The following is a 14,330-nucleotide window of genomic DNA, read 5'->3' on the forward strand; positions in this document are numbered from 1 at the left end:
CAGTCAATGTGATTGACTGACAACATGTTTTTAGCGTTTACTAAACATGAATTGTGCCAACAACTTGTGCATTCAACTATAAACAGGACTGTTGATTTTAATGTAAACACTTTTTAATGGTAAGATAATACCAAAGTATGTTGAATTATGGACTTTAAAATAAGCAATATAAACCGTTACAAATAGGTTATTTTAAACAGGATGGATGCAAAATATTTTTACGCCGGAAATGCATTCATAGTATGGTACAATGTTTGGTAAACAACATATGTTTCGTGTTTGAAGGAAAACTACGTCGACAAACTACCAGTACTGCCTTTCCGAAGAGAAAACAAATTGTGCGTCCTTGCATATTGGTAGCTTCATTATATATTCCTTTGAACATGGTATGAATTCGAAGTTTGTCAGCAGTTTACCAACACCAATCATGATTTATTCACCCGATAGACAAGGCTGTGCACATTGAGGTCTAAATATTGTATTTTGTATGTAAACAATTTTTTGTGTTGAAATTCAATTTTTGAATGATGACTGTGACTGTCGCTACTGTTTGTTGAGAACCTTAATACTAATTCTTTAATCATAATATCGTGTCACGATCAGAAAATTTAAATATAAGTACCTTAGAGCCAAATGTCTGCCGTGATCTCGTTGAGGGTAGGAGAACAGCGAGACTCGTGTTTCTTTCTCAAATAGTGTCATGATGTGCACCGTTCTCCTTATCTATGTAACCATATTATTTGGATCAGTGAACGTAGTGATGGGAAAGAAAGAAACATTATTAAAGAATTTAATTTCTCATGGCTTATTATTAACGAACAATTTATTCATGTCATACATACCGAATCATTATTGTAAATTGCTACAATATGTTAGAAAAACGGATAGCTGAATCACCTCCTCCTCCCCACAAATTGTTTGGCAGAAAGGAGTTTCGTTAATATAAATCTATGCCTGAACATAGGCCTCAATGTAATCCCCCAGTTTACAACAGGTAAGTAAGTAAGAGGTATGTGATTACTGAAACTGACTAAATTCACAAAGCTGTTAAAAGTGTTACAATTCAGAAAAGATGTGTGGTAAATAAAAAAAGGAAATGAGGATGTGGTGGGTGATGAGAAATATCAAACAGCCAAGGAAATGTGATAGGTATTTTTTGATGTTTCGAAACCTTTCACTTAGGTAACCAGGATTCGATTGTTCCCCACGTTGGATTCACAAAAAACATGCAGAAGCTCAATTCGTGTCACATTCGATTCTCTGACTGCCTCGTGCTTCCCTTCCCGAGACAGTTTCAAATCACTTTTATTACTTGTCAACCATTAGCCAATTACAATAGAGTATAAAAAACTTTGAGGCGTTGCCTCTAAACAAACAGCCAATCACACAAAAGTTTTACACATCATAATACAATTGATTAATCGTCACTGTATTATGAAACCACTATCATAGTGTCAACGTCAGTTTATATTTATGGGCGCTAATGGTCTTGCAATAACATTCCACAGTTGACATCAATATACATCATTAGTTCTGGACTACGACCAAGGTACCGCATAAGCTTGAAATCGCAAATTCATGAGAATGTGTCAACTGATCTCAACCAGTCCCGTCATCTGGCCTCATCATTTAACCTTTATCAGTAGATGTCATGGAAACCACCATTAAGCCGAAATATAAATACTGAAGCAGACTGAGAATCTGCGGCCACTAGATGGCGCTATATACTGGTGGCTACAATAGAGAAAACTGAACAGGCAAACATATATATGTGCAGCAATTAACCACATTTATACTGAAAACAAATTTAACACCATTATGCTATATCATTTCTGTTCCGATTAGGTATGGGTTCTATAAGTTCAAATCATTGTCTAATTTCCACCATTTTTTAACACTGATCACTCAGAAACCAGGACCACATCCACTTTACGACTTAACTGCTTAAAAATAACTTAACCTACACTCAACACGCTCAAGCCATCAGTTCTTTACAGTTTGCCATAGGGGAATTGATGGTCAGTAAACACTGTGGGTTTTTTTCTCATTAATGAAAGGAAGCATCAGTTGCAACACGGTCGCTGATTGGCTACTCGCCCCGCATGCTGGCTGTCGTCGAAACACCCTACGTATCGATCAAATGTAGAAGAAAGCAATTTGCGTTTTCATATCACTTTTCAATGTCTAGATACTAAGGCTTTTTATCATTATTATGTTGTCCACCATCTCGATTCACCAGCAAAGGATAATGGGTAAAGTATGACGTCATAGCAACTTTTGAAGGGAGGCAAGGGGGATAGCTGGTACAGGTTACAGAAAATTGTTACAGGAAAAAAATGAAAGTTCCATTTACAGTAAAAAATAGGTTTTTACACTTTACAGATAAAGCAAATTACATTTTTATAATATCTTTGATAATTTGTGTTTAAGAATCAAAATTGGAAATTGCGTACGAATTACAAAATCAATAAAATAGCTTTTACACATTACATACAATACATTTACACCTTGCCCATGTCTAGAAATTTACGTTTTTTATTTATTTAAAATACATTATTACGAAAATAAAAACAACTGATTACAGCTTACGAAAATAACCCTTGCCGAACCTCTTGATATTAAACGCGAAACAAAATGACATGCTTCTCATCAGTGTGAGTTGGCAAAACAATCTTATCTGTTTATGTTGGCAAAACATTCTTATTTGTGAGAAAAAATACATTGCACGACATGTTTATGCCCTCACATGCTTCACCCTAAGGCTGTATCAGCTTTCTACTATGATTTAAAATCACGTGACCAATGTATACGGCAAGGTTTTGGTACTGCCATATATTTACAAATATGTCCATGACTGGCTGTATTTATATATTATTGTGGTTCCTGGGATTGTTTCTTTAATACTAGTTTTGCGCATATAAAATTCTGTTGTCAATATATTCACAAAGTGTCAACAATTTATTCATGACAATTATCAACCAACATTATATCATATCATTTGTTAAAAAGCAATGGTTGGTGATTTTAAAGCGGGGGTAGTCGTCACCTACGCATGCGTCAGATGGCTAAGCGTCGACCCAAGAGTCTTTGCGTTTTTAGCGTGTGTTGTTATCGTCCGTTTGGACTCAATTCCTGCGCGTGCGCAGGTGACGATCCTCCCGCATGTATTGTCCATATATATTTTTCTGTATTTTATGAGACAGGGCTTCAGATTAGACATTAATATATTGTCAAACATTTCAATGCGTGGTGTCCAACAAAGTCTCTGTCACATTATAACAACATTTGGTTAAAATTCCCAGTGTTTGAACACCATCTCCCGACGACTACATTCTTCAAACGGAGAAGAAACTGAAGATTGTCTCTCCATCACATCGACATATTCAAAGGTTGGTGCAGCGTTTCTATTACTATCTTTTTAATAGGCATCTCCACTAACTGTCTGCCAAGTTGTTCAAGGTATGCCATCATAGACATACATCCCACAGTGTTACTTGAATTTACATTGAATGACTCATGGAGTCATCGTAGAAGGTTGGAATACTCTACATTGAATCTGTCTGACACATATCGCACCTTAGAATTTGTTGGGTACAGCTCACTTGAGGGATTGTCAATTGTTTGCCAAACCCCGTTTTCATAGAATGAAACTCTTTCACCAGTAAAATAATAAGTAACATCACATTTGGTAATAACATTCGTTGCCTGGCAATCATCCACTTCACTTCCGCAGGTTGTTAATTTTGAGAACATTGATGCGTAACTAAGGTGACAAATGTTTTCCATGTCTTTTTTCCCAAATTCTTGTAATGTAGGTTCATGAAGAACAATTCTGTATCCCATTACAATTTTCAGAAATTTGTAATAATGTGAGAGTTCGCCCAAAGAGTCATAAGGCTGAGTTGGAGAACTTCCCTCACCTTGTTCAGTTATTAATTGAATTGCTCTCAACGCATCACTGAGATTCATCATTGCAAATGGCTTTTCAACAACATGACTATACCATTGCTGTTCAGTTAAGAGATTGCCATATATTCTGATAATAAAATTGTCCAATTGTGTCGTAATGATGGTATGGAATTTCTGTTTCTTCAGTGGGCTCGTGTTGGGGAGGTTGAGTTTGTCGAAATTGTATAGGTAATGTTTCATCTGGTTCCTCAATTTTAAGAAAGACATCCTCCACGAGACCAAGAGAAAACCGCCCAAGTGATACTGGATGTATATTTCCAGGCAGTGTTGATGGATAACGTGGGATGACAGAACTTTCATTTAAGGTTGGACTTCCACATATACTACTAAGTATATTGGCTACAAGTGTCATGTGAAGCATTTCGTCCAAAACAACACTTCTTAAAATATTAGCTACTTCGTTGTTATGTCCTTTGCGAATTGAAAACAGTGCACTGAGGTAAGGCGGAATTGTAGACAGTTCAATTTCCAACGCTGTTTGTAAATATCCATGTAACTCTTCTAAAGTTACGAGTGGGCGTGTCCCAAGTTTAGGGTCATCAAGCCATTCTAAAATAGCTGATAGTTTACTTTTTGAAAGATCACGCGTTACGGGCATGTATGATGGATCCGTGATTGGTAAACTCATGGTTGCTTTCAACATTTCTTTTTTCCGCACCACATCTTCATACGATGCCAGGTTCAGAATACTAGTAATAGTTGGAAACATATTAGCATACATTTTGAAAATTGGGTATATGTCTTGGTACCAGGTTGGACCACCTTCCGATACTTTGTATGAAGTATGTAATAATATAGAAATTTGAATGTTAACAGTAGATGATTCATCATTCTTCACTGTTGTCGAATTACCAATCTCATTTACAATGTCATAAACATACAGTTGACCATCAATTGGTCTTGGCGAACCAGGGTCGCTGCTATTTACATGGAAAACAGTTATTCCTGTTGTGCCTGTGTCTGCTATGTTTGTAAAACTCACAGCTTCCTCTGGAATATTAAATGGATATTTTACGCCATTACAACGTGTCACGTGGTTCGTAGCAGGATTTAATGTCAATTGCATACCTTCAAGAGGCTTCCCGAATCGTGACCCAAATACTATTACTTCCCAATTATCCCCGGGATCGACAAGAAATATAGAATCACCCAACACACCAATTGTTCTGCCGTGGATTTTTTCTTGAAGCCCTATGTCCAGGATCGATCTGTCGAATAAGTAATGGTCTCTCTTGTTTCTGTATTTTTCCATATCCTGATCCCATTGCAAATCCACTAATAGTGATTGGAAAACTGCTCCAACAGCTCCATCAGCATTTTGATCCGTGGCTTTCTTGAATCTATCTCTATATTGTGCATCAACATATCTGGCTTCGAACATATGTGGTATTTTAATATACATACCGAAGATAGACGTGATCATGTGTGCAGTATCTAAATCCGCCATTTTTGCATGAGGGCGATTGTAGTTACCTAGTATAAAAACAAAAGATAATTGTTACTATTGCACAATTCACATTTACTAAATAAAGCAATGATAGCTTTCGTTTGTCAAGACTTTGGACGATAATAGCGACAAACATGTTAATATGACAATAGTCAAATATATGGAAGTATTTATTTGTAAAATAAAAAACATAAGATGTTCATATATACATGGTAAAGGAGAAATACCACCATACGCACTAGAATCAAAATTCAATATTTACATATTTAAGAAGATATAATTATGAAAGACGAAATAACTCGTAACTGGGCAAAAAAGCCCCGCCACTGTTAGCAGGCGTGTAAAACATGACCGGACATATGGACTGGATACGATATGAACAATATATAAAAGAAAGGCTGTGCGCATTCCTATTGTACATTATAATTTCATACTGAATACTGAAACTGTTTTTGTTGCAGAACCAAGTTTTGTGTGACAATTTGTTTGATTTCACACAATATATCGCACTTTATATCGCAGTTTGTCTAAGTCTAAGTTGATGCATGTTGAAACTTTCCGTGCATTCAGCCACTCACTGAATTGACCCACTCGCTGTTTTGTTGATGTCATCAAAGCAAAACTTTCATTACAAAAGCGGAAGGGTCGTCACTTGTGCGCGCCCGGGAAGTGAGCAAATATAATCCAAACCTATTGCTTACGAATAATATGTGTCGTCATAAACAAAGGATATACCCGCAATATTCTAGCTGCATATTTCGAACAGCAAAATCTTCAGACATTAACGATTCAAATATATTGTGAAATATATTGTACTGTTGACTTACTTATAACAGGTTGACCAATCAATTCATGGTGTGGTGTGGTAACGCATTCACCATTGTCATAACATACCGAAGTGATCTCACATCCTTCCAACATGACACGTTCACTTCCGTTAGAATTCCATGATCTAATTTTAGGATTTTCCCGGATGTCTTGATCAAAACTTGTTATATCATAGTTCTCACATTCATTGTTACCTGTAGGCGAGTCGGCTCTGAAGGAACCACCAAAATGTATTCGCGGCCAGTCGAGATATGAGTGGCTACTCACTGTAAGGGAAACGCAATATCATATATATTATATATTCATAACAACAAATATTTCAAGTGGATGGAATATATATTCCTAACTTTACTTACAAGAATTTCTTCCATACACACAATTCAGCAAATTTATTTGAAATACTAATACGAACAGCCATATTTTGTATACTTATGTATGCCTATATATTTAGAAATAAACATATCAGAAAATCAGATAATTATGCACATTTTGATTGTTACATCACTTGTGATATGATAACGATTACACTATAATTTATTTAGTGCATATAGAGCCCACAGATAACATCAATATGAAAATGATTTTTAGATTGCACAGCAGTATATAATTATTATAAAACCAGTTCAGAGCTCTATCATAAATAAAAAAAAAGACTTTGGGAAAATGTACAACCCGCATTGTTAGGTTGACAAAATTTGTATATTTGCATGTATTTTAAATTATTTCTAAATCGCACAGTCAAGAATGAATTGCCAGTCATTTACATTTCACAGGACGTCAAAACATAGATAACAGAAGATTATATGACCCTTTGAGTAACTAGTGCAACAACTCCACAATTTATCTATTGACATGCAAATTAGTGTATATATTTGTTCTAATTTTGACATTTTGACAAGTAGTACTCAGTTGGCACTTCAAACACATTTTTGGCTCAACGGATCATAAGTCCGCTGAGCCTGTGGGACGGATTTCTGTTCTGCGTCTGTCGTCCGCCTATCTGTCTGTCTGTGCACGACTTCTTCTCAAAAACCGCCGAACCATTTGACTCGATTTTTGGTGTGTGGATGCCTTGATGAGTGTAGATGGTTATTTTTTCATGAGAAGTCGATCTGCCGAAGATTATGCAAATTAGCCCCCCCCCCCCCCAAAAAAAAACTCTACTGTGGCGGTCCATAGTGAGAGCGCCATCTATAGTATGGTGTTGGAATAACCTTGTTTATGAATGATGAATGTCGGTCAGTCGAATTGCTTCCGTCTGTGTGGGTAGGTCGATTCTCCTGTTAAATCGACTGAATTCCTTCCAAAGATTGAACTAAAGTGGTTATGGATGTTGTGGAACCCTTGGGACAAACAAAATCGTGTTTGCGTGGAATTTAGTGACTGACAGAAGTCTTTTCCGAAAGATGTGGTTATGTGGATCGACCGCAGAGATTGCAGTCTGATGTTGCCATTGTGTTGAACGAAACCATGGTTGAACCTAGCTGCAGTTCTGTAGCTCACTTGGTTTCGCTGTCGGTTATTTTGTTCGTCGTGGTGATAACGCAAAACCATGGAGCTACAGTTCCATCCTTTGCGAGTTATCCTATTTTACCGAACTGGAATCAGGCGAAATCCCCGTGTTTGCCGCCATCTTGAATAGTTATCGTGACGCCACGAGGCGTCATAGTTTTCCTATTTCACTCGGTTTTCGTCGTGAAATCTACCAATTTCGGACCATCGCCCTCAAAATAATTGATGAAATAGTTTCGGGACCCATCGACAGTAGAAAGGTAAAAACTTAAGGCGAAAATAATGAAAAAAAACGGCTGGGCACAGATCTAGAAGCAGTACCTACACACGAATTGGTGACGTCATAAAATACATGACCTTCAATCGGGGTCGTTTCCTCGGTATATACGAATTGGTATATACAAATTACAATAAAGATACTTAAGACATTACACATAAGGTAAAACAAATCACGTGACAATATAATGATAATAACGGTAATAAATCCTAGCTTAACAGTTGAACAGAACACTCATATAGTCAGTCGGGTGACGCCGAGGGTCACGAACTGTGTTGCAAAATGGCCGTGTGGTTGAAACTGGGTCATGGCGTGACGGGTGAGGAAGACATCATTAAACACTCAAAATCACAATAAAACGAGGAAGTGGTTGCATATTACGGCGTAGCTAACATGGAAAATAAAAAAACGCCCAATACAAACGACATGGGTTCGAATCACACTAGATACACACTCACCAGAACCGAAGCAATCAGAAACCAGCAATCGTTTTGGCTTTTCCGTTCAACTCATCGGAACACTGGAGTAGTTAGAAAAATGAACACCACTTAACGACCAACGTCGTGGCGTGGTACACAAGCGTGCCATCAAAATAAAACAAAATTAGCTTGAAAAGACAGTGGGTTCGAGTCCCGCTCAGAGCTACCGTAAAAACGTAAGTCAAATAAACTGAAATCTCTCAAACCGTAAACAAGTAAACAAAGAACGTCGCAAAAAAATAATAAACCTCACAAAACTCCACCATACAAAACTGAATGAATAAATAATAAAATAACTAACGTCTTAAACTGGACGACGCGCAATTTGTTCAACAGTTTCCAGATTGTGACAAGAGACAAGACCCAAGTCAAGGTAAGTTTTATTAAAGTGTCGATGGCGTTCCCTATATTACGAAAACAATTCAGGCAACAGACGAATATCTTCTGTGGTGTTGTGGAATTTATACCGTGTCTGCGGAATTGTTGATTGAGGGTTCGAAGCCAGCAGTTAACATTTTGTTAGAAAGTTTCACAATTAAATCAAATATCCAATGATACCAGTATATTTATTTCATTATTTTAACAACTTGCAATGGTGGAAGTTGGTCAAACACGAGTTCTTACACCTAAATAAGTATCAAATATTTGTCGACACATTTATTCTCTCAACCTTGTAGAGGTGGAAATTAACAACAGGTATTTACTCACAAATAATGGTCAATATTTGTCCATACATTCATTCTGTCAATTTAAGAACTTGTAATTGTTGGAATTAATCAAATGAGAGTTGTCTACACCAAAATAAGTTTCAAATACTTGTCCATACATTTATTCTCTCAATTTAACAACTTGTAATGGTGTAAAATAATTAAACGAGAGTTGTCTACACCAAAATAAGTCTAAAATATTTGTCCGCACATTTATTCTCTCAATTTAACAACTTGTAATGGTGTAAAATAATTAAACGAGAGCTGTCTACACCAAAATAAGTCTAAAATATTTGTCCGCACATTTATTCTCTCAATTTAACAACTTGTAATGGTGTAAAATAATTAAACGAGAGCTGTCTACACCAAAATAAGTCTAAAATATTTGTCCATACATTTATTCTCTCACGTTAACAACTTGTAATGGTGTAAAATAATTAAACGAGAGTTGTCTACACCAAAATAAGTCTAAAATATTTGTCCGCACATTTATTCTCTCAATTTAACAACTTGTAATGGTGTAAAATAATTAAACGAGAGCTGTCTACACCAAAATAAGTCTAAAATATTTGTCCATACATTTATTCTCTCAATTTAACAACTTGGAATTGTGTAAAATAATTAAACGAGAGCTGTCTACACCAAAATAAGTCTAAAATATTTGTCCGGACATTTATTCTTTCAATTTAACAACCTGTAATTGTGGGAATTAATCAAACGTGAGTTGTTTACATCAAACTAAATATTTAATATTTGTTGAGACATTTATTCTCTCAATTTAACAACTTGTAATGGTGTAAAATAATTAAACAAGAGTTGTCTACACCAAAATTATTCTCAAATATTTGTCCACACATTTATTGTCACAATTTAACCACTTGTTAATAGTGGAAATTACTTAAATGCGACTTGTTTAATCAGTTGACATCAATGCAACTTACTGTAAATGGGGTAATTATTCACTGGGTTTTAATTTAGCTTATTTCGCTGACTGGAAAATGCGCTAAATTAAAACACAGTGAATATGTACAATTTAGCATAGAATACATTATCTAAATGACGAAACCGTGAATTTAAAACCCACTTAATATGCCTGAAATGGTAAATCAGTGAAAATTAAACCCAATGAAAATTAGTCATTTTACAGTACCCGCAGACAGTGCACAACAGAGTATCATTATTGAGCAATTATAAACAGGAACGTGTCTTGGCATTAGGGTTAGGGTCGGGTCAGGTATGGGCAACGGAATTATTAACAGGAACGTGTCTTGACATTAGGGTTAGGGTCGGGTCAGGTATGGGCAACGCAAATGGCAAACACCCAATTGGCAAGATGTACACTAACGGGTTATGGCATGCATATAGTTTACACAAGTAAAAACACAAAATTGGCAATTTTTTGGACAATTGTAACTCAATAATAGAAATATGTTGTATTTCTATATATATACACACTATATAGTCTTATCAAATGCAAACACATCCAGTTAATCCATTGTGGTCTTGTGGGTCAGTTCTTTACATAGTGATCAGGAGGACCTGGGTTCAATTCCCTTGCCTGCCCATCTTTTTCTCGCAAACACCATTTGGCAAAGCTAAATATGACAACAAATTATTTAATTTGCATGACTACCCACATAGCTCAGTTGATTTGTACTATGTCAGCAATGTGAGCGATCGCTGGTTCGAATCCAGTATGTTTAGTTAGATTTTTGAATGCTAGTGAAGACAGTGCTCCTATGAATAGGACTTAAATCCTAACTCCTGTGTGAAGACACTCGTGGTACAGTGGACAAGACAGTGCGCTGAGAACGCAAAGATCGCTTGCTGCAGTTCTGTAGCTCGCTCGGTTTCGCTGTCGGTTATTTTGTTCGTCGTGGTGTTAACGCGAAACCAGGGAGCTACAGTTCCATCCTATGCGAGTTACCATATTTTACCGAACTGAAATCAGGTCGGGCCGTAACAGCCGTTTTTTTTTCATTATTTTCGCCTCAAGTTTCTACTTTTCTACTGTCGATGGGTCCCGAAACCATTTCATCAATTATTTTGCGGGCGATTGTCCGAAATTGGTCGTTTTCACGACGAAAACTGCGTGAAATGGGAAAACTGTGACGCCTTGTGACGTCACGATAACTTATTCAAGATGGCGACAAACGAGGGGATTTCGCTGAAGTTTTCCGCGGTTTTCGTCGTGAAATCGACCAATTTCGGACCATCGCCCTCAAAATAATTGATGAAATAGTTTCGGGACCCATCGACAGTAGAAAAGTAGAAACTTGAGGCGAAAATAATGAAAAAAAACCCGGCTGTTACGGCCCGACCTAATTTCAGGTCGGTAAAATATGGTAACTCGCATAGGATGGAACTGTAGCTCCCTGGTTTCGCGTTAACACCACGACCAACAAAATATCCGACAGCGAAACCAAGCGAGCTACAGAACTGCAGCTAAAAGATCGCAAGTTCGAATCACGGATTGGACACTCTTACAAAAGACATGAGAGACGTTAAAAACATAAACAGCGGATTCAAAAACTCAAGTCAGGAACACAACACAAGAATACTACCCCACATGGAAGCCAGTCGAAGTCGTCGAAGAACGAACACTGTTGACAGCTGTAGGTCACGTGCAACAACAGACACGAGGAGCATGGCTGCTCTCCAAATGGGTTCCTTCTTTTGTATTGACCCCCTAAGGATTGCTAATCCCCCTTTCTAACTCTTCCCCCAAAAATTATATATAGCCCCTTTTAAAATGTATTCAGGCACAAATTAATGAATATTCATGAGCACAGAAACTGCTACGTCATGAATAAATTAGCATAATTTAAAAAAAATTTGCATAAAGTGTAGGTACTCCTTCTGGAGCTCTGCCAACGGCTGTTACGACCCGACCAGAAATCAGTTCACGCTATTTAAAATGGTCATTTTAAAATTATATTTTCTTCTTCAAAACCGGTAGCCTGAATGCTTTGATACTTGGTGTGTATGTATCTTGTGTTGACATCTACTAGATTTGTTCATCCTATGGCCATATCTTGAATTCTCTAATTTTGGCAAATATTTTTGTCATTTTTGGTTAAAAATGGAATTTCAACTAATCACTATTTCCAATGCTTTGGTGTTAGGCATACATGTGTTTATTATTCTATTGACAACGTTGTGTGGTTGTTTGGCGATATTTCATTTAAAAGTACAAATTTAAACGAAATGTTGTGGCATATACAGCACTAATCTTTTGTACAGTAGCCTTAGAGCAACAGGCCATTGGCCTATTTTTTAAAAATGAATTTGGTATAACTTTCAATGACTTTTAGCAGTACTTTTTGAGTTAACGAGCAGATCATTAACAAAGAATTGATTTACTTAACAATGGCGTTACCATACGATGGTTGCATTTAACGTAACATCAGTTTTATTGTGAATCATGAGCCTCAAAACGTATAGTTTGGTGGTGTTTACATTAATTCTTCTATGAAAATAATTAGGGTGAATTTCACCTACAAATTTTACTTTACCCGAAAGACGAAAGAAAAAAAAATGTGGCAAATGAGCAAATGGCAAATCCATTTTATAATATATCTCTGAAGGATTATTGGAGATTATTTAACTGAGTATTACTAGTAGTTTCAGATACCAACTAAAATATGCGTGATGTACCATTTTAAATTTTCCAACCCCCCCAATGTAATGTGAATTCCACAGAATATGTAAAGGCCATGTAATAAATTGACTCTACAACTACTATCTCACTATTATACCAACGTCTCCCCGAAACAGTGCGTATATTGATGACTAAAAAAAATATTACATATGCAAACGCGTTCACTAATAGACTCACGTAAATTGCGATTCCTGTCTTAAGATAAACAAGGATCGGAACAACAGAAAAAGATTATATTATTGTAATATTAATATGGAATATCCCTTATAAATCTTAAATGAATTGAACATGGAAGTTACGGAACAATTATCAGAGATAGAAAATGGACATGTATTCTGGACAATCCACACATAATGACAATTGAGCTATATATACCTGGGTCGTATTTAGAAGCTTGCTGCAACCAATCGTCCTTTTCAAAACTTCTTACGTACATGATAGACGACAACACCACTAACAACGCCAACATTATTGTGTGTAGCATATACTTGGTAATTTCGGCTATTTGCATCAGGGCAGGAACAACATCGGCCAATTACCGTATCCGGTGGACAGCAGTTCGGAGACAAAATATCTCAATTATTTAAGTGTGTTAATTATTGATGCAAACAACAGATATGTTGCTAATAGACCACTCACTGGAAACGTGATATTTAGAAAATCAAAATGACAATTACAGCAACGAAAAGCAGATATTTGAAATGACTTCCTGCAGTGAATCATGTTTTAAACTGTGAACCGGTAGAGCGCATTATTTGCGGGTTGTCGTGACAAGCACTATTTTAAAAGTACGTCATCCTCTGTGTGTTCACTCCATTCGTAATTAGTGTTATAACTACCAAATATATATTACACTACGACTTGACAATAGGTACAGTGAATAAACTACCACTTGGCATTTAGTACGGCGAAATCCCGAAACTATCTGTAGTGTTTAAGTCATGGGTATTTTGTATTGAGTTGATACCATTCGATTCCTAATTTTCTGTACGTATTACATTGTATATTTCAGGGTTGTAAAAGATCTCTGATATCAGGTTTAGAATTTTATGCTTACTGATTGAGGTTCAAATACATTATTGTACGAAAAGAATCTTTCAGAAATATTAACTTTCGAAATTTCCCAAATACACTGAAGCAGTCGACAAGCATTTGTTTTTGATTTTCAACAAAATCCTGCTAACATAGTTCTTATTTTGATGTCTCAAAATAGGCTTTACATCTTTGTTTTAGTGATCCAAGACTCCAATTCCCCGCTCCACTCATCAGCAGTGTTCACTAGGTCAGTAGGCTATACCACTAAATGTGTGAGCTGAGATGTGCCTCGTGTTGTAGTTTGTTTTCAGCGGAGAAATGTTTGGTAGTACAACTGAATCGCTCGTATAAGTAATTATGTATATGATTCGTGTGAATCTAGTAGCTTAATTGACTAGATTAACCATATATCATT

The 14,330-nt window shown here is 36.4% G+C and overlaps 1 pseudogene; it reads right to left on the reverse strand.

The window, feature by feature from the left end:
- Positions 1-3,289: 3,289 nt before the first annotated feature.
- LOC146737993 (uncharacterized) lies at positions 3,290-13,349 on the reverse strand (annotated as a pseudogene).
- Between the last annotated feature and the right edge of the window lie 981 nt (positions 13,350-14,330).

This window comes from Saccoglossus kowalevskii, chromosome 10 (genome assembly GCF_978046115.1).
Source record: "Saccoglossus kowalevskii chromosome 10, keSacKowa6.1, whole genome shotgun sequence".
Classification (NCBI taxonomy): Eukaryota; Metazoa; Hemichordata; class Enteropneusta; family Harrimaniidae; genus Saccoglossus; species Saccoglossus kowalevskii.